Source organism: Mustelus asterias, chromosome 14, assembly GCF_964213995.1.
Source record: "Mustelus asterias chromosome 14, sMusAst1.hap1.1, whole genome shotgun sequence".
Lineage (NCBI taxonomy): Eukaryota > Metazoa > Chordata > Chondrichthyes > Carcharhiniformes > Triakidae > Mustelus > Mustelus asterias.
In genome coordinates, this window is record NC_135814.1 from 17,693,745 (window position 1) to 17,712,551 (window position 18,807).

Consider the following 18,807-nt stretch of genomic DNA (forward strand, 5'->3'; position numbering starts at 1 on the left):
GACACAGCTTTGAGTTGAATATGACCCCGATCCTCGGTACTTGTGGAAGTTGATCCCATCAGCGAAAACGAAGTTGCCAACGGGCAGCATGCAGATGAAGAAGAGAAGGATGCCTCGGGGCACACTGGAGGTCATCATGCGGAAAGAGAGGTCATTGCAGGAGATTGTCCGTCTACAATCAGATAGGTAGAGAAATCAAGGGAGGATATTCCTGCTGAGCTGGAAGGAAATGGTGTCTTGACTATCAAGATGCGGAGGAGAATGAGACAGGGCAATGAAGCACAGTCACAGAGGATGGCACTTATCGCTGTGGTTGGGACCAATTTGGTTCTGTAGCTGGGATGGGAACCTAATTGGAAAGATTCAAACAAAGAGTATCAGAAAATAGCGACATGGATTTGGCAGGTGACAACACATTTCAAGGACTTTGGAGAGGAAAGGATGATTGAAAAAGGGGTGGTAAATTTTCAAAAATGTTTTATTTCATGAGATGTGGGTGTTGCTGGCAAGGCTAGAATTCGTTGCCCGTCCCTAGTTGCCTTTGAGCCAAGTGGCTTGCCACACCATTTCAGAGGGCAGTTAAGAGTCAACCACTTTGCTGTGGGGCTGGAATCACAGTAGTCCAGACCAGGCGAGGGTGGCAGATTTCCTTCCCTAAAGAGCATTTGTGAACCAGATGGGTTTTTACGAGTTTAGTTTCGTGGTCACCATTACTAAGAGTAGTTTTATAATTCCAGATTTATTAATTGAAATTTCAACAACTGACACAGTGAGATTTGAACCCTTGTTCCCCAGAACATTAGTCTCAGCCTCCGAGTCATTAGTCCAGCAACATTACCACTATGCCACCGTCTCCCCAGAGTGGAGGATCAACGTGGTTTCTTTACAGAGGCAGTAATGAAACATCAGTATCTCCTTAATACAACAACAATGGGTTTGGTATTAGAATGTGCCTGTTCAGAAGAAACAACAAATAATTTGGGTCTCAAAGACTGCAAGGCATGTGATAGAATAACCAGGTAACCCCATGCAGGCTGGAATTTTACCGCCCCGTTCGCCACGGAATCAAAGCGGGCAACGGCCAGACAATGGAAAGGTCCATTGACCTCGGGCGGGGTTTTACAGTTTTGGGATGAGCGAGGCCATAAAATCCCACCCACACTGTCCAGGTATGACACGGCATCGTCACAATGACGAAACAGATGTTCCTATTATTAATGTAATCATCAACGAGTAGCTTTGTTTGACTTGAGTTTCAAACCAAAGGGTCGCCCAGTCTCGAAACGTTACCTCTGTTCTCTCTCCACAGACGCTGACAGACCTGCTGAGATTTTCCAGCATTTTCTGTTTATGCTCCTTATTGCAAGTGGCTTATGCCTGGTTATTTAGCTTTGTATAGTGTTAGCTGCTGTTATCAAATCGAATCAAATCAAATATGGAAAGAAGGGGAAGCCAAAATGATTCTGCAAGGTTGATTAGCGTACTCACCATTTAATATGTTTCCCGTTGGTTAGAGGGGAATTCTGGGATAACAATTTGCCAGGACAGATATGGGTTGCCTGTTGCAAGGAGGGTTACCCGCTACAGGCAGCAGCCACTAAAGTGAACACAATGACAGTATATCTCTGTTATTCTTTTGTGCCCACACTGCATTTTTATCCCTTCCCCCAGATCCCACAAAGTCCTTGAACTTGTGAGGAACATTAGCAGATGTTCATTAGCGTGTGGGCAACCAGAGGATTAAAGCCATTTGTTGGTGTTGTCCTGCTTGAATGAATACTTAAAAGTGGCTCTTTTGGGGATTAGCATGTCTGGTTCATAGCCAGTTGGACAGATAAACAAAAACTGCACTAGGCCTAATGGGGCCTTTTTCGTTTCCCTTTTGGTGTGGGCCAATCCAGAAAAAAAATGCATATTTCCTGTTCTGTGTCGTAATTCAAGGTCTATAAGTCTCATCTTCATGTATAAACTTTTACATCCTGGTTGATACAGCTGAGGCAAAAAGAGAAACGTTACGTCAGCTAGTTGGCAGCATTAAAAAGAAATACTACATTTTCAGAGAAATGTCGGAAATACAGGATTATTGTTCTGTACATTGAATTCTTTGGAATCAGTATTTTAAATAATGAAGGTTTTAATCATTTTGCTCCCAGTATTTGCATTTCTCACCTTATAAAATAAGTCCTGGAGAATGCATTCAGAATGATTTCAGTTTCACATTAGTCTCAGGGACTTTCTTTAAAGTTAATTTATTAGTCACAAGTAGGCTTACATTAACACTGCAATGAAGTTACTGTGAAATTCCCCGAGTCACCACAGTCCGGCGCCTGTTCGGGTCAATGCACCTAACCAGCACGTCTTTCAGACTGTGGGAGGAAACCAGAGCACCCGGAGGAAACCCACGCAGACACGGGGACAACGTGCAGACTCCACACAGACAATGACCCAAGCCAGTGAAGTGAACCCAGGTCCCTGGCGCTGTGAAACAGCAGTGCTAACCACTGTGCCACCGTGCCATACAGACTTGAAGAATAATAAAGTGAGGAGTTTGGTTTTTCTCTCGTGAATCTTTTCCTTCCCTCACCTCCTGCCATTTTCTCCTCCCTCCACTGATGTTAGCTTCTTCTCTGCTGCCATCAGACTTTTGAATGGACCTATCTTATATTAAGTTGATCTTTCTCTACACCCTAGCTATGACTGTAACAGTACATTCTGCACTCTCTCCCTTGCTTCTCCTCTGTGTACTCTATGAACGGTATGCTTTGTCAGTATAGCACGCAAGAAACACTGTATCCCAATACATGTGACAAAAATAAACCAAATCAAATCAAAAGGTCCGATCGGGCGCTCCAGCTTCTGAGGAGGTAAGTTCAGAGCTTCCAGCAACTCTTTGACTCAGATCAGTGGTGGGGGTGGGTGGGGTGGGTCAGATCGCTCTCTGGTGGGGAAGAGGGAGGTGGGTCAGATGGCTCTTTGGTGGGGGGGAGGGAGGCAGATCAGATGGCTCTCTGGTGGGGGGGTGCAGGTGGGGCGGGGGATCCACTGCCACTCTGCGTGTAATCAGTGAGGGGTGAAGGGGGGCAGGGGGCCGCGATCAGTCTGGGTAGCGGTGGGTGGGGGAGATAAGGGGGTCAGTTACGTTGTGGGGGTGGGGCAATGTCTGTGGGGGCCAGGGGGGAGGCATTATCTGCGCATGCAGAGTTGAAGGCTCCGATTGGAGCTGTTGTGTTTTGGGCGCGTTAAGCCCAGTCCACAGACTTCTGCAGCGCGATTCGGAATCACTGATATTTTTTCAGGAAGAGTGCGTATGGGGCCGCCGGAGAACAGGTCAATAAGTCAGATCTGGAACACTCCCAGATTCAGCACTTGGAATCAAAATGGTATAATCAGGTCCCATTAACTTTGTTTCTGTCTCTCCACGGGTGCTGCCAGACCTGCTGAGTTTTCCCAGATTTTCTGTTGTGAATTCCGACTTCTGGCATCTGCAGTATTTTGCACTTTTATTAAAAAAGCGGCGTCTCAAAAGACACATGGGGGCTGTTCCTCCTGACAGGGAAAATGGCAAAAGCTGATTCACGACGGGAAGACAAAGCTTGATGCTAGTTTACCAAATAGCCAAAGAAAAGAGAGAACAAAGGTCATCAAAAAGGACCTTCTGATCAATCTGACATCTGATGTCCTGTGTGTGGGAAAGCGCGCCTGAACAACATTATACTTTCCACCACCTGTGTTAAATTGGAGATGAACCATAGATTGGCATCATCAGTAATGATCATCAAAACATCCTCATCATATCTTCTGATTCTATTACCTTCCTCAATTATTGCCACTGTCTCCTAGTATTACTCACAGGTCCAAGATGCCACTTCATTTATTGTGTACTAATGATGCCCACATTTTCTGGACAATATAGAATACTTCACATTTTGAGCTATCTTAATTTTGTGTCCTTTGGTTATTGATCTTTTCCCCAGTGAGAACAGTTTCTCCCGATCTACTCCATCAAAACCCTTCATAATTTTACACACCTCAATTAAATCTCTCCTTCAGAATCTCTGCTCTAAGAATAATAGTTTCTCGAGTTTCTGCACATAACTGAAGACTCTTCTCCCATCTCCCATGCTGGTAAATCCCCTTTTCTCCAAATGTGAAAGGTCTCTGAAGACTCTCTTCCCACTGCTGCTGGCATGCTGCCGAATGCAATGGGATCTTCAACCACAAGGGGGCCTCCCTACACACCCGGCTATGGGCCTTCCTGATTGGGCACCCCTGGGGCGGCACAGTGGCATAGCAGTTAGCACTGCTGCCTTACAGCGCCAGGGACCCAGGTTCGCTTCCTGGCTCAGGTCACTGTCTGTTTGGAGTCTGCATGTTCTCCCCATGTCTGTGTGGGTTTCCTTCCTTTCCACAGTCCGAAAGACATGCTGGTTAGCCTTGGCTATGCTAGATTCTCCCTCGGTGTATCTGAACAGGCGCCGAAGTGTGGCGACTAGGGGATTTTCACAATAACTTCATTGCAATGTTAATGAAAGCCTACTTGTGACTAATAATAAAAATAATAAAATAAATCCAGCTGGTCCATGGAGGGTCCCACTGCAGATACACCCCCTTCCCCCCTGTCCAGCCTACCTCTCATCAGGACCTGTGTGACTTGCCGCAACAATCCAGACTAGTACAGCTCAATGATGTTGCTCTGGGCCAGGTGTAATCCCAACAGTGACCACCAAACACACTTGGTGGCGCTGCTGGGATGGAAGAGCTGTCGACCACCAGAATGGCTGGTAGCTCTTGGAGGTGGGGTATCATCACTTAAAGGGGTGGGAGCTACCACACCAGGCAGCTAATTGCCTGATTTCCACAGAATCTAGGTCAGAACTCATGGGAACAGCTGAGATGAGGCTGTCCTCAGCTATTGGTCACTCAGCTGGACTGCTGCATATCGACAAATCCAACCCATCCTCTGCACTGTGAATAAAAAGACCAGGACTAACCTTAAGCCAATCTTCAGCCTGTCTGAGTGAGGCGAATTCAGGTGGGATAGCAATCTCTTTTCATTTATTTTGGCGATATGGGTGTCATTGACAAGGCCTGTACGTCCAAAGATGTGCAGGTTAGGTGGATTGGCCATGCTAAATTGCCCCTTAGTGTCAGGGGGACTAATTAGGGTAAATACATGAGGTAATGGGGATAGGGCCTAGTGGGATTGTGGTCGGTGCAGACTCAATGGGCCGAATGGCCTCCTTCTGCTCTGTAGGATTCTATGGTTCTATGATTCTATGTTATACCCATCCCAAGCTGCCCTTTGGAAGTTGGCAGTGAGCCTATGTCTTAACTCTGCAGTTTGTGTGATGAAGGTTCTCCCACTATTTTGTCCAGCAGGGAGTTCCAGGATTTTGACCCTGCCTTAATGAAGGAACACCGATATATATATTACCAAGTCAGGGTACTGTGGGATTTGGAATGTGTGCAAGTTGCAGGTAAGGCCACAATGCCTCTGGACTAGGAAGGAGAAAATCGCCCAAGGCTCTGTCCCTTTGAACTATATGGAAAGGCTGTACTTAAATGTGACACTCAAGTAAGCACAGCCAGTTTACCCTCTAACGTCAGACAAACCGCCAGTACTTACCTTCGAGGCAGAGTATATAAATAAATAGCACTTACAGCCAGGATCAAGGAGAACACAGGTCATCAATGGAATCATAGAAATCATAGAATCCTACAGTGCAGAAGGAGGCCATTCGGCCCACCGAGTCTGCGCCAACAACAATCTCACCCAGGTCCTATCCCCACCACCCCACTTACGTACCCTGCTAATCCCTCTAACCTACGCATCCTGGGACACTAAGGGGCAATTTAGCACGGCCAATCAACCTAACCCGCATGTCTTTGAATCATCCCTGACTGAAGTGAGAAGATGCCTTGTCTCCTTCCTGTTTAAAAAAGGAAGGAGACAAAAGGCGGGTAACTATAGGCCGGTCAGCTTAACGTCTGTAGTAGGGAAAATGCTGGAATCCATTATTAAAGAGGAGATAGCAGGGCATCTGGATAGAAATGGTTCGATCAATCAGACGCAGCACGGATTCATGAGGGGAAAGTCGTGCTTGACGAACATGTTGGATTTTTATGAAGATGTGACTAGGGCGGTTGATGGAGGAGAACCGGTGGATGTGGTGTTTTTGGATTTCCAAAAGGCGTTTGATAAGGTGCCCCATAAAAGGCTGCTGAAGAAGATTAGGGCACACGGAGTTGGGGGTAGTGTGTTAAAGTGGATTGGGGACTGGCTATCCGACAGGAAGCAAAGAGTCGGAATAAATGGGTGTTTTTCCGGTTGGAGGAAGGTAACTAGTGGCGTGCCGCAGGGATCGGTACTCGGGCTGCAACTGTTTACCATTTATATAGATGATCTGGAGGAGGGGACGGAGTGTAGGGTAACGAAGTTTGCAGACGACACAAAGATAAGTGGAAAAGTGAATCGTGTGGAGGACGGAGAAGATCTGCAGAGAGATTTGGACAGGCTGAGTGACTGGGCGAGGATATGGCAAATGGAGTATAACGTTGAGAAATGCGAGGTTATACACTTTGGAGGAAATAATAACAAATGGGATTACTATCTCAATGGAAACAAATTAAAACATGCTACCGTGCAAAGGGACCTGGGGGTCCTTGTGCATGAGACGCAAAAGCCCAGTCTGCAGGTACAACAGGTGATCAAGAAGGCAAATGGGATGTTGGCCTATATTGCGAGGGGGATAGAATATAAAAGCAGGGATGTCTTGATGCACCTGTACAGGGCATTGGTGAGGCCGCAGCTGGAATACTGTGTGCAGTATTGGTCCCCTTATATGAGGAAGGATATATTGGCATTGGAGGGAGTGCAGAGAAGGTTCACCAGGTTGATACCGGAGATGAGGGGTTTGGATTATGAGGAGAGGCTGAGGAGATTGGGTTTGTACTCGTTGGAGTTTAGAAGGATGAGGGGGGATCTTATGGAGACTTATAAGATAATGCAGGGGCTGGATAGGGTGGAGGCGGAGAGATTCTTTCCACTTAGTAAGGAAGTTAAAACTAGAGGACACAGCCTCAAAATAAAGGGGGGTCGGTTTAAGACAGAGTTGAGGAGGAACTTCTTCTCCCAGAGGGTGGTGAATCTCTGGAATTCTCTGCCCACTGAGGTGGTGGAGGCTACCTCGCTGAATATGTTTAAAGCGCGGATGGATGGATTCATAGAACATAGAACATAGAACATAGAAAGCCACAGCACAAACAGGCCCTTCGGCCCACAAGTTGCGCCGATCACATCCCCACCTCTAGGCCTATCTATAGCCCTCAATCCCATTAAATCCCATGTACTCATCCAGAAGTCTCTTAAAAGACCCCAACGAGTTTGCCTCCACCACCACCGACGTCAGCCGATTCCACTCACCCACCACCCTCTGAGTGAAAAACTTACCCCTGATATCTCCTCTGTACCTACCCCCCAGCACCTTAAACCTGTGTCCTCTCGTAGCAACCATTTCAGCCCTTGGAAATAGCCTCTGAGAGTCTACCCTATCCAGACCTCTCAACATCTTGTAAACCTCTATCAGGTCACCTCTCATCCTTCGTCTCTCCAGGGAGAAGAGACCAAGCTCCCTCAACCTATCCTCATAAGGCATGCCCCCCAATCTAGGCAACATCCTTGTAAATCTCCTCTGCACCCTTTCAATGGCTTCAACATCTTTCCTGTAATGAGGTGACCAGAACTGCGCGCAGTACTCCAAGTGGGGTCTAACCAGGGTCCTATAAAGCTGCAGCATTATCTCCCGACTCCTAAACTCAATCCCTCGATTAATGAAGGCCAGTACGCCGTACGCCTTCTTGACCGCACCCTCCACCTGCGAGGCCGATTTAAGAGTCCTATGGACCCGGACCCCAAGGTCCTTCTGTTCCTCTACATTCCTGATCGGTAAGGGAATTAAGGGTTATGGGGATCAGGCGGGTAAGTGGTACTGATCCACGTCAGATCAGCCATGATCTTATTGAATGGCGGGGCAGGCTCGAGGGGCTAGATGGCCTACTCCTGCTCCTATTTCTTATGTTCTTATGTTCTTATGCCAGAGGGAAAATGTAGAGAGAAGAAATATGGAAAGGTGAAATCCACACCGCCATAGATAGTTGTGAAGGGTGATCTCAGCCTCTTTTCCTTTTGGCTGTCTGCTGCGATATATTGAAACAAGTTGTATGGTTCAATCAATTGGCAAATGCAAAGCCTCTCGAGATGATGTCAGGCGTTGCTGCTTCCACTGTGGAATCCCAGCAACACTGAAGATTAAGCAGAAAAACCTTTCTCTCATTTCCTTCGCATTGGAAGACTCCCAGTGCACATTCTTAACAGGAACTGAGCTGAAAAAGAATTAGAATCAGAGGGCTCAGATTTCAGGGATTGTCAATTGTCGGACTTGTACATGTACATAGGGGGAGGGGAATCGAGCGTAGGTGTCTGTGTTGGGGGGGGGGAAGGCGGGCATGGTTGGGGATGGTTGTGGTGTACTCGCTGCCATACTGAATGCGAATGGGTGAAATAATGCTGAAAGGAGCAATGTTCCTCCTGAAGTCTTCTTACTCACCGCCTCTATCTGTTCACTATCGCAGGAGCAAGTACGAGCAGGTTCCCAAGGAGACTATCCATTACGTGCACAACATATTCCTGCATCAGCAATAGATTTCCCTAGCTGATAAGGGGAGCATCAGAAGGAGGCAAGATATTTAATCTTGAAGATAACTACATTACTGACGATTTTGTATCTCTCAGAGGCCACTGATAATCTCGGTGACACGGCATACCAAGGGGAGGCTTTTCACTGAAATGCAGCAATAGGCTGTTCCATCCTGAGGAGAGTTAGGTAGTGCAACCGCAACTGGATTGCACCTTTTTTACATGAAGAACTTTTTCATTTTGTAAACCCATGGAAATGTTGACATTTGTCAGTCATAACCAGCCAGCAAAATGTTAATGGTTACCAGGTGATGCTCTCTCTGCCACGTCTGTGTGATCAGGGTGCAGGAATAATTATTTCCAAACAGGGCAGATTCAGACCAGTTCAGACTAGAACTTTGGAATAACGTAGTCATCTTACTCAAAGCTAAGAAGGAGTCACTGCGCGTTAGGCAGGAGTATACGGGAGCAAGTCAGAGGTTTGGAATTCTGCAGCAAGCATCTCACCTCCTGACTCCCAAAGTCTGCCCACCAGCCTCAAAACACAAGTTGGTGTTGCGATGGAATATGTCCCACTTGCCTAGTTGCCTCCAACAACACTCAAGGACCATGACACGATTCAGGACAAAGCAGCCCATTCAAAGTGCACTCCATCCACCACCTTAAACATTCACTTCCTCCACCACCGGCACGCAGTGGTCACAGTGTGCGCCATCTACACGATGCACGGCAGCGACTTGCCAAAGCTCCTTCTTCGACGGCCCCTTTCATATCCGCGACCTCCACCGCCTAGAAGGACAAGGGCAGCAGGCGCCTGGAAGCAGCATCACCTGGCAGTTTTTCTCCAAGTCACACACCATCCTGACTTGGGAATTATATCGCCATTCCTTCACTGTCACTGGGTCAAAATCCTAAAACTCCCTTATTAGTAGCGCGGTCGCTGTACATAAACTACACAAACTACAGCTTTTCAAGAAGTCTGCTCACCACCAAGGATATATAGGAATGGACAATAGATGCTGGCCTTGCCAGAGGTGCCAAGATGCCATGAATGAATAGCAAAAAACTCTCAATCACTCCTTTTAATATTACTTATTTGAGTATTCTTTATAGTGTTCATAATTTTTCAAAACTGAATCTTTATTCTCATATGAAAACTGTTTGTTTTGTTATTATTTAGACACTGAAGGTTATTCATTAAAACTGGACAAGCTAGCTGTATTTAACTGGTCACTACGCTCCTCAGTGTAGAATAAAGCTCTACTCGTCTATTGTGAAGACCGCAATTTGTACAGCGAAAGCTGAGCAGACAACTGTTATCATGGTATCTTTATGATCATAGTCTGTCTCACATCAGTCCCTGGAATATGTTAAACATAGCAGTAACACATTTCTGATCATCCGTGTTGAGCAATGACAGAGAAAGCTTTGTGTTTCTTTCTCACATTTTTTCCATCAAAGAAAAAATGAGAGGGAGAGTCAGTTTTGTGCTTCATTTCTGACCTATATATGACTTACTGACTGTCCTGAACTTTTCACTCTTGTGATTCATTGCAAATTGATTGTCTCTGATGCACGCATGTTTTAAAAATATTTAATCTGATGACTAATAGGCTACTAATAACAGCGAAGAATAGAGAACATGTGAAAGAGCAAGGGGAATGGGACTGGAGTAGGTTGCTTCAGATGTGACCCAGCTTAATACTGGTATACGGGCCAAATGATGTCCTTTTGTGCACTGTTGTGCTGCAATTCTAAAAACAATCAGTGTAGCTGCTTCTTACATTGGTTTAGAAGGTCAGTCAGCCACTTTGTCCATAGCCTCTCTGAGGCAACACCTAAACAAAAACAGCTTGGCTGAAGTCATTTGAAGACAGCACGGAATTAAAATGCCAGAAAACAGAAATTTAGGCTATTTATTTAAACCCTCACAGCAGACCAACCCATCTGAATTTATTATTTTGCGCAAATAATGAATACATTGAATGTTCTGAAGTTAACATTCACAGTTTACAATTTGCACCCAAATAAATCTCATGGCATCCAGTAACGAACAGACCCATCAACTCAATAATTTTAGCAATTTTTTATTAAAGTGCCATTGGCTCAAGTTTTCTTCATGGCTGCCAGATTTCTGAGGCCTTATCCCACCCTGCCCTATAAAATTGGTTTGACCCCATTCTCCATCTTATACGGTGCATCATTTATTACAGTCCCCTTCAAAAGTCCAGCCATTAATTTAAATGGGTGGAAAAGCAAATCAGTGTTATGGACATGAATTAATCTCCCCACCGCCCCAGTGCCCAGATAATCCAACTGCGCCATGCAGAAGGACAGGAATATTGTCAACACACACTCCTGTTTTATTTTGCCAAGCCACACTATTACAGGAAAAAAGACAATGGAAAAGTGCTTGTTTAATATTTATTTTAATAAGCCTGCGCTGTGTTACAATGATATAAAGGTTAATTATAAGTCTATAATGCATACCTTATTACACAATAACTCTATTTATTGGATGTTGAGTGTAGCAGTTAAGCAAAGTAGGGTAATGAAAGCAAAATACTGCAGATGCTGGAAATCTGGAATGAAAACAGAAAGGGTTGGAAAAACTCGACAGGTTTTGGCAGCAACTGTGGCGAGAGAAACAGAGACTGGTACGGGCGAGAAGCGTTAACTCTGTTTCTCCCTCCACAGCTTCTGCCAGATCTGCTGAGTTTTTCCAGCGTTTTCTGTTTTTATTTTTTAAAATAGGTGTTTTAACAAGAGAATTGAAAATTAGAATTATGGGAGGTTTGCTTTCGGGCCAAGTATCTGGGTTTAGACTTGCAAAGCTGTACTTCTCCGAAATGCAGACTTAGTTATTTAATTAAATGAAGATTATCATTATCACGAAAAGGTGTAATATATAGATGAAATATTATCACCGAGTTGTGAGTCAAACGTTTTTGGTTCTTGGGTAAGTTAAGTTTGAGCTTATTTATTAGTGTCGCAAGTAGGTTTACATTAACACTGCAATGAAGTTACTATGAAAATCCCCTAGTCGCCACACTCCGGTGCCTGTTCGGGTACACTGAGGGAGAATTTAGCATGGCCAATGCACCTCACCTGCACATTTTTGGACTGTGAGAGGAAACCGAGGTACCCGGTGGAAACCCATGCAGACACTGGGAGAATGTGCAGACTCTGCACAGACAGTGGCCTCAGCTGGGAATAGTAACAGTAACTTTATTGCAGTGTTAGTGTTAGCCTACTCACGACAGTAATAAATAAACTTTAAACTTTATTGTATTTTTCTTCTGGGCCTGAACTCTGTCACACCACTAATCTCCATTACTCACCCATGGTGGCCTTGCTTGCGATTGCCTGTAGCTTACAAATTCTGGAACATCCTCCCTAAACCTCTCTAGCTCTCTTTATTCCATCACAATGTGTCTGAACGCCTCCCTCTTTATCCAAGCCTTTGCTTATCCTATCCTCATGTCCCTTTCTGTGTCAAACTTTGTCCTGATAAAACTCCTGGGTAGCATCTCGAGATGTTTTGCGATGTTAAAGATGCTATGAAAATGCAAGTTTGTATTATTGTATTTGACCACTGGCAGCTTCAGAGTCACCAGTTGATAACACTTAGAATTTCTGGCGGGCCTCATCGCAGCGGCCAGTGGTAACCACCAGTGTTTTTTTGCTTTCCTTGGCTTCAATATACTTGAGGTACATGACATAAAATGATGTGGGAAGCCGGAACCCTATGCGGCCATTTGTCACTTGGAGTTGATCGCTTTACACATGGGAAAGTTCTAAGCGATGGATAGTTGTGGAATTCACATGAAAGGAGAAGCCTGGAACTTTGAGATAACTACTGAAAACTTTAGAAATGCACAGCTAGGGCAAGCCCTTCGTAAAAATGCTAACCCGCAATTCGTGCTCCAACGATGGTTCCCACCCCAACATTGACCTATCTCTTTCAGTTGTTGACTGGCCGACCTACTGTTAAAAGTCCCACCATTTTCTGTTTACATTGCTTGCAATTTATAGCCTCTCTCAACATTGCAGGATGGGGTTAATCAGGAAATTCCATTTGCCTGACAGCATCTCAATAACTGTACACTAGACAGCTTTTTAATTTCCTGACCATCAGACAAGGTTGTTGTATGGTAAGCAGGGATGTCAATAGTTTCTTTTCTCTCTCTTCTTTCATGTGTGGACCCAACAGCTGTGGAAATCAGCACAGGGTAGTTTTATTCCCAGCACACATGCACACACAAGACTTACGGATGCATCTGTGCAATTCTGTAATGTGGACGCAATTTCAGTAATAACTTGCCAAAGGAAATTGGATAAAATACATGCAGTTGGGGGTTGGGGGGGGGGGGGGGGGGGGAACAGCGGGGCTACAGGGAAAGAGCAAGGGATGTGAGCCAAATTGGATAGGTCTTTCAAGGGGCCAACATAGGAGCGATGGGTTGATTGGCCTCAATCTGTGCTGTGACTCTCCTCAGATTCTGTGACCGTAGCTGGCTGCAAGTTCCATAAGGGCTTGAGCACAAATGTTAACTCGGAGCATAGTGCTGGGAAAGTGCTGCACTGTTGGAGGTTCCGTCCAGGTGGGTGTGAAGGATCCCACGGCAACCACTTGAAAGAGGGGCAAGGAAGCTATTCCCTCCCCACCACCACCACCCCTCATGTCCTAGCTAACATTTATCCCTCAATCAACATCGCTGAATAAGGAGATCTTCTGGCCGTTATCACATTGTTGTTTGTGTTTATTTATACGTTTTTTAGTGTCACAAGTAGGTTTAGATTAACACTGCAATGAAGTTACTGTGAAAATCCCCTAGTCGCCACACTCCGGCGCCTGTTCGGGTACGCTGAGGGAGAATTTCGCATGGCTAATGCACCTAACCAGCACGTCCTTCGAACTGTGGGAGGAAACCAGAGCACCCAGAGGAATTCCACGCAAACATGGGGAGAACGTGCAAACCCCACACAGACAGTGACCCAAGCCGAGAATCAAACACATAGAATCCATAGAATTGCTACAGCACAGAAGGAGGCCATTCAGCCCATCGAGTCTGTACCGACCACAATCCCACCCAGAGCCTATTCCCATAGCCCTACACATTTACCCTGATAATTCCCCTGATAGTAGGGTCAATTTAGCATGGCCAATCAATCTAACCCGCACATCTTTGGACTGCAGGAGGAAACCGGAGCACTCGGAGAATACCCACGCAGACACGGGGAGAATGTGCAAACTCCACGCAGACAGTGACCCAAGGCCGGAATTGAACCCGGGTCTCTGGCGCTGCGAGGCAGCAGTGCTAACCACTGTGCTGGGAGTTTGCTGAGTGTAACTTAACTGCCACTTTTCCTACATTACAATAGTGATTACACTTCAGACGTACTTCATTGGCTGGAGATCATGAAAGGCGTTAGATGATTTGAGCAATGACGGTGGAAATGTACATGGGGTAGAAAGTGTATGTGTGGAGATGGGTGTTATAAAAGTTATCACCGAGTATGCCGCGTTTTTTTATACATTGAGTGGCAATCAGTAGACTGCACTGAAACAAAACGTTGCAGAGAAACAAGTGAGTCATTTGAAAAGCTCATCAGTGCCACCCAGAGGGGAAGAAAATTTGTTCAGGCTGATCGGCGTTGATTAAACAGCATTGCAAATGCATTTCTGTTAAGTTCCCTTTATACGTTGGATAGCCAAAATAACATATTTTGGAGCTTATAGACAGTTCCTGCCACCAACCCAATTAATACATTCAAAGATAGCGTGGAAATCAGACAGACATAGACACTGAATTTTTGAATTGCAAAACATACTAAACCCTTCCCGTTCCCCTGCCAAATGTTTATTTAACAGAAGGAATGTAGCCCAGTATTTCATTTCCACTAAACATTATAACTTGGGCACGTAATCCCCATCTCGAAATGATTTAATGCACTGTGATATATCTGCGTTCCCATTTCTGGCGATGCACACTTCCATTGACTTTAAGATAAGAATGGGAGCAGGCTCAGGCAATTCAGCCGCTCGAGTCTGCGCCGTTATTTAATAAGATCATGGCTGATCTGATTGTGGCCTCGACCCCACTTTCCTGTCTGCCCCCCCCATAATCCTGGGCTCCCTTGCTGACCAAAAATCTGTCTAAATTTGAATATATCCAATGAGCCAACCCCCTCGCCCCCACCACCCACCATTGCTCTCTGAGCAAGAGAATTCCATCGACGAACAAGAGAGATCGTGGCCAGGATTCTCCCAAAACAAAACTAAGTCACCAATGGGCGGGGAAACGGGAGACTTTCCCGCCCGTTTTTAGGCATACTTACCTGAATGAATCTCTGACACTCTGCGCATCAGAGGGATTCACACTGAAAAGTGGGGGGTGCCTCATCCTGCCCTAGTGTAGTGCTGCACAGGCCACTCCCCCCCAATGATCCCACTTGCACAACACATCTACCAATCCCCCATTGTCCACCATGCTTGTAATATCCTTAAAGAATTCCACTAAATTAGTTAAACATGACATGCCTTTCATGAACCCATGCTCTGTCTTCCCAATGGGGCAATTTCTATCCAGATGTTTCGCTTTTTCTTCCCTGGTTATAGATTCAAGCATTTTCCCCACTACAGAAGTTAAGCTAACTGGCCTGTAGTTACCCACCTTGTGTCTACCTCCTTTTTTTAAACAGTGGCATCACATTTGCTGTTTTCCAATCTGCAGGAAACACCCCAGAGTCCAGCGAATTTTGGTAAATTACCAAGAGTGCATTTGCTATTTCTCCCGCCATCCCTTTTAGTACCCTGGGATGCATTCCATCAGGGCCAGGAGACTTGTCTACCTTTAGCCCCATTAGCTTACCTAACACTGCTTCTTTAGTGATAATGATAGGTTCTAGGTCCTCACCTGCCATAGCCTTCTTGTCATCAATTTTTGGCATGTTATTTGTGTCTTCCACTGTGAAGACCAACAAAAAGTATCTGTTCAATGCCTCAGCCATTTTCTTATTGCCCGTTATTAAATCCCCCTTCTCATCCTCTAAAGGACCAATGTTTACTTTAGCCACTCTTTTTCTTTTTATATATTTGCAGAAACATTTGCTATCTGTTTTTATATTCTGAGCTAGTTTACTCTCATAATCCATCTTACTTTTCTTTATAGCTTTCTTCATGGCTTTCTGTTGACCTTTAAAGATTTCCAATTCTCTATTTTCCCACTAATCTTTGCCACTTTGTATGCATTTTCTTTCAATTTGATATCCTTCTTTATTTCCTTAGATATCCATGGCTGATTATCCTTTTTTCTACAGTCCATCCTTATCACTGGACCTTTGCTGAGCACTGTGAAAAATCACTTTAAAAGTCCTCCACTGTTCCTCAATTGTCCCACCATAAAGTTTTTGCTCCCAGTCTACCTTAGCCAACTCCTCCCTCATCCCATTGAAATCTCCTTTGTTTCAGCACAAGATACTGATATTGGATGAAATATGCAAGTCTCCTGGAAGATGATGTGAACAATCTCTCTGATTGGCATTGCAGAATCCAGTGCAGATTGAAAATCTGGAGTCATGTTCCACCACTGCTAGTTTATCACATTTTTAGCTTGGCTTTGTAAAATCGCTGAAATTCTTTTGAGGCTTCGTCGCTGGCGCAGAGATTTGAGAGAAGAGTCAGGCTACATGTCAAATGTACAATGAATACATCCGAACCCTCCCCTCCCTCTCCCCTACTCTCCCCTTCCCCTCCCCTCCTCTCCCTTTTCCCTCCCCTTCCCTCCCTCCTTACCTCCTTGTTTACAGAGACAACACAACCATTGACTTAAAGTGAAACAATATTTTATTGATTATTGTGTTAAAGAGAAAAGTATATTTTATTGCAAGGAATTTGAAGAGATGAGGCAATTAAACGAAATTCATAGTGCAGCTACCAAAGTAAAATGTTTAGTTAACTGTGAACATGGTATAAAATAATAGAACACCAACAGTGCAGAAAGAGGCCATTCGACCCATCGAGTCTGCACCGACAACAATCCTACCCAGACCCTATTCCCGTAACCCCACACATTTTCCCCTCTAATCCCTCGAACCTACGTATCCCGGGACACTAAGGAGCAATTTAGCATGGCCAATGCACCTAACCCGACATCTTTGGAGTGTGGGAGGAAACCGGAGCACTCGAAGGAAACCCACGCAGACACAGGGAGAACGTGCAAACTCCACACAGGCAGCGACCCAAGCCGGGAATTGAACCCAGGTCCCTAGCGCTGTGAGGCAGCAGTGCTAACCACGGTGCCATTGTCTCGCCCAGAAGTTATCTAAAGTATCAAAAGGATCAAAATTTTGGTTTTTATAACATTATTTTTGTTAATAAATGTTTTCCATTAAACTTTACAAAATGCTTTATTGAAATATTAAAACAAAACATTTAAATATGAAATTATACAAATGTTTTATTGAAACATCAAAACACAACAGTTAAATATGAGGTAACTATAAATGAAGTAAGCAAGGCAGGAGAATACTAATGATAAACACATGTTGGTTTAGATTTTCCACGGCCCAAAACGTGAACTCTCCTTTGCTCAACTTCATGCAATAAGGAATCCAAATCACCGTCCGACAAGCTCTGACCTCTCTTCTTCCCAGTTATATTTTCAGTTTCTGTATTCTAAATTAGATAGTACAAACACTTGTAAGCATGCCAAACATAAAGTTATATAATAACATAATGCCAATTTAAATAGTAGTTTCACAAATTTAAAACAAATAACTAAACCCATGTTCACATATTATATAATACTCATCTACAGTCATAAAAATTAAATTATATCTTTCACTTTAACTGAGCCGATGCTGGTTAAAAAGAATTGCAAAACAAAAATGAAAAAAAAATCAACTTAACTTTACAATAACAGGGAATCCTTTTGATCTCTGCCTTCACTTTAAAACTGCTGTTTGAAAGCTGGACCTCAATGGGCATTCCCAGTCTGGCCCCGTCACAAGGGGGCCATGGCTAGAGTCCGCCTGCACCGAGCTGGGGTCTGCAGAGACTGTCCCACTGAAGGCCGAAAACTGCTGCTCCCATCAGGAGTTGGATCACGATTTTTCAACTCAAGGGGTGGCACAGTGGTTAGCACTGCTGACTCACAGCGCCAGGGACCCGGGTTCAATTCCCGACTTGGGTCACTCTGTGTGTGGAGTTTGCATATTCTCCCCGAGTCTGTGTGGGTTTCCTCCGGGTGCTCAGGTTTCCTCCCACAATCTGAAAGAGGTGCTGGTTAGGTGCATTGGTCATGCTAAATTCTCCCTCAGTGTACCCGAACAGGCACCGGAGTGTGGTGACTAGGGAATTTTCACAGTAACTTCATTGCAGAGTTAATGTAAGCCTATTTCTGACTAATAAATAAACTTTAAGTTAAGTGCACAGAGTTATAGAGGTTTACAGCATGGTAACAGGCCCTTCGGCCCAACTGTCCAAACCGCCCTTTTTTTTTCCACTAAGCTAGTCCCAATTGCTTGCATTTGGTCCATATCCCTCGATGCCCATTTTACCCATGTAACTGTCCAAATGCTTTTCAAAAGACAAAATTGTACTTGCCTCTACTACTACCTCTGGCAGCTTGTTCTAGACACTCACCACCCTCTATGTGGAAAAATCGCCCCTCTGGACCCTTTTGCATCTCTCCCCTCTCACCTTAAACCTATGCCCTCTAATTTTAGACTCCCCTACCTTTGGGAAAAGATAAAATTCAACATAAAAAATTCAACTATTTTTGGCAGCCCATGGCTTTCTGCCGCTAGTCAGAAAGAGCCGATGTTTTTCTAATCCTTTTATCTACTGATGGTGATTATTTTAAGTTCCTCCCTGCCTTTTGACCCCTACATGTCTACTGTTCTCAGGATTTTTTTCAATCTTTTACTCTGAAAACACATACAAAATACTTGTTCAAAGCCTCTGCCATTTCCTTATTTCCCATCATTAATTGTCCAGTCTGACCCTCTCAGGGGCCAATGCTTTTAGCCATTCTTCTACGTGTAGGTTATATGTCCGCTTTATGTCTTTTTCTCATAATCCAATTTATCACTCTTTATTACTCTTT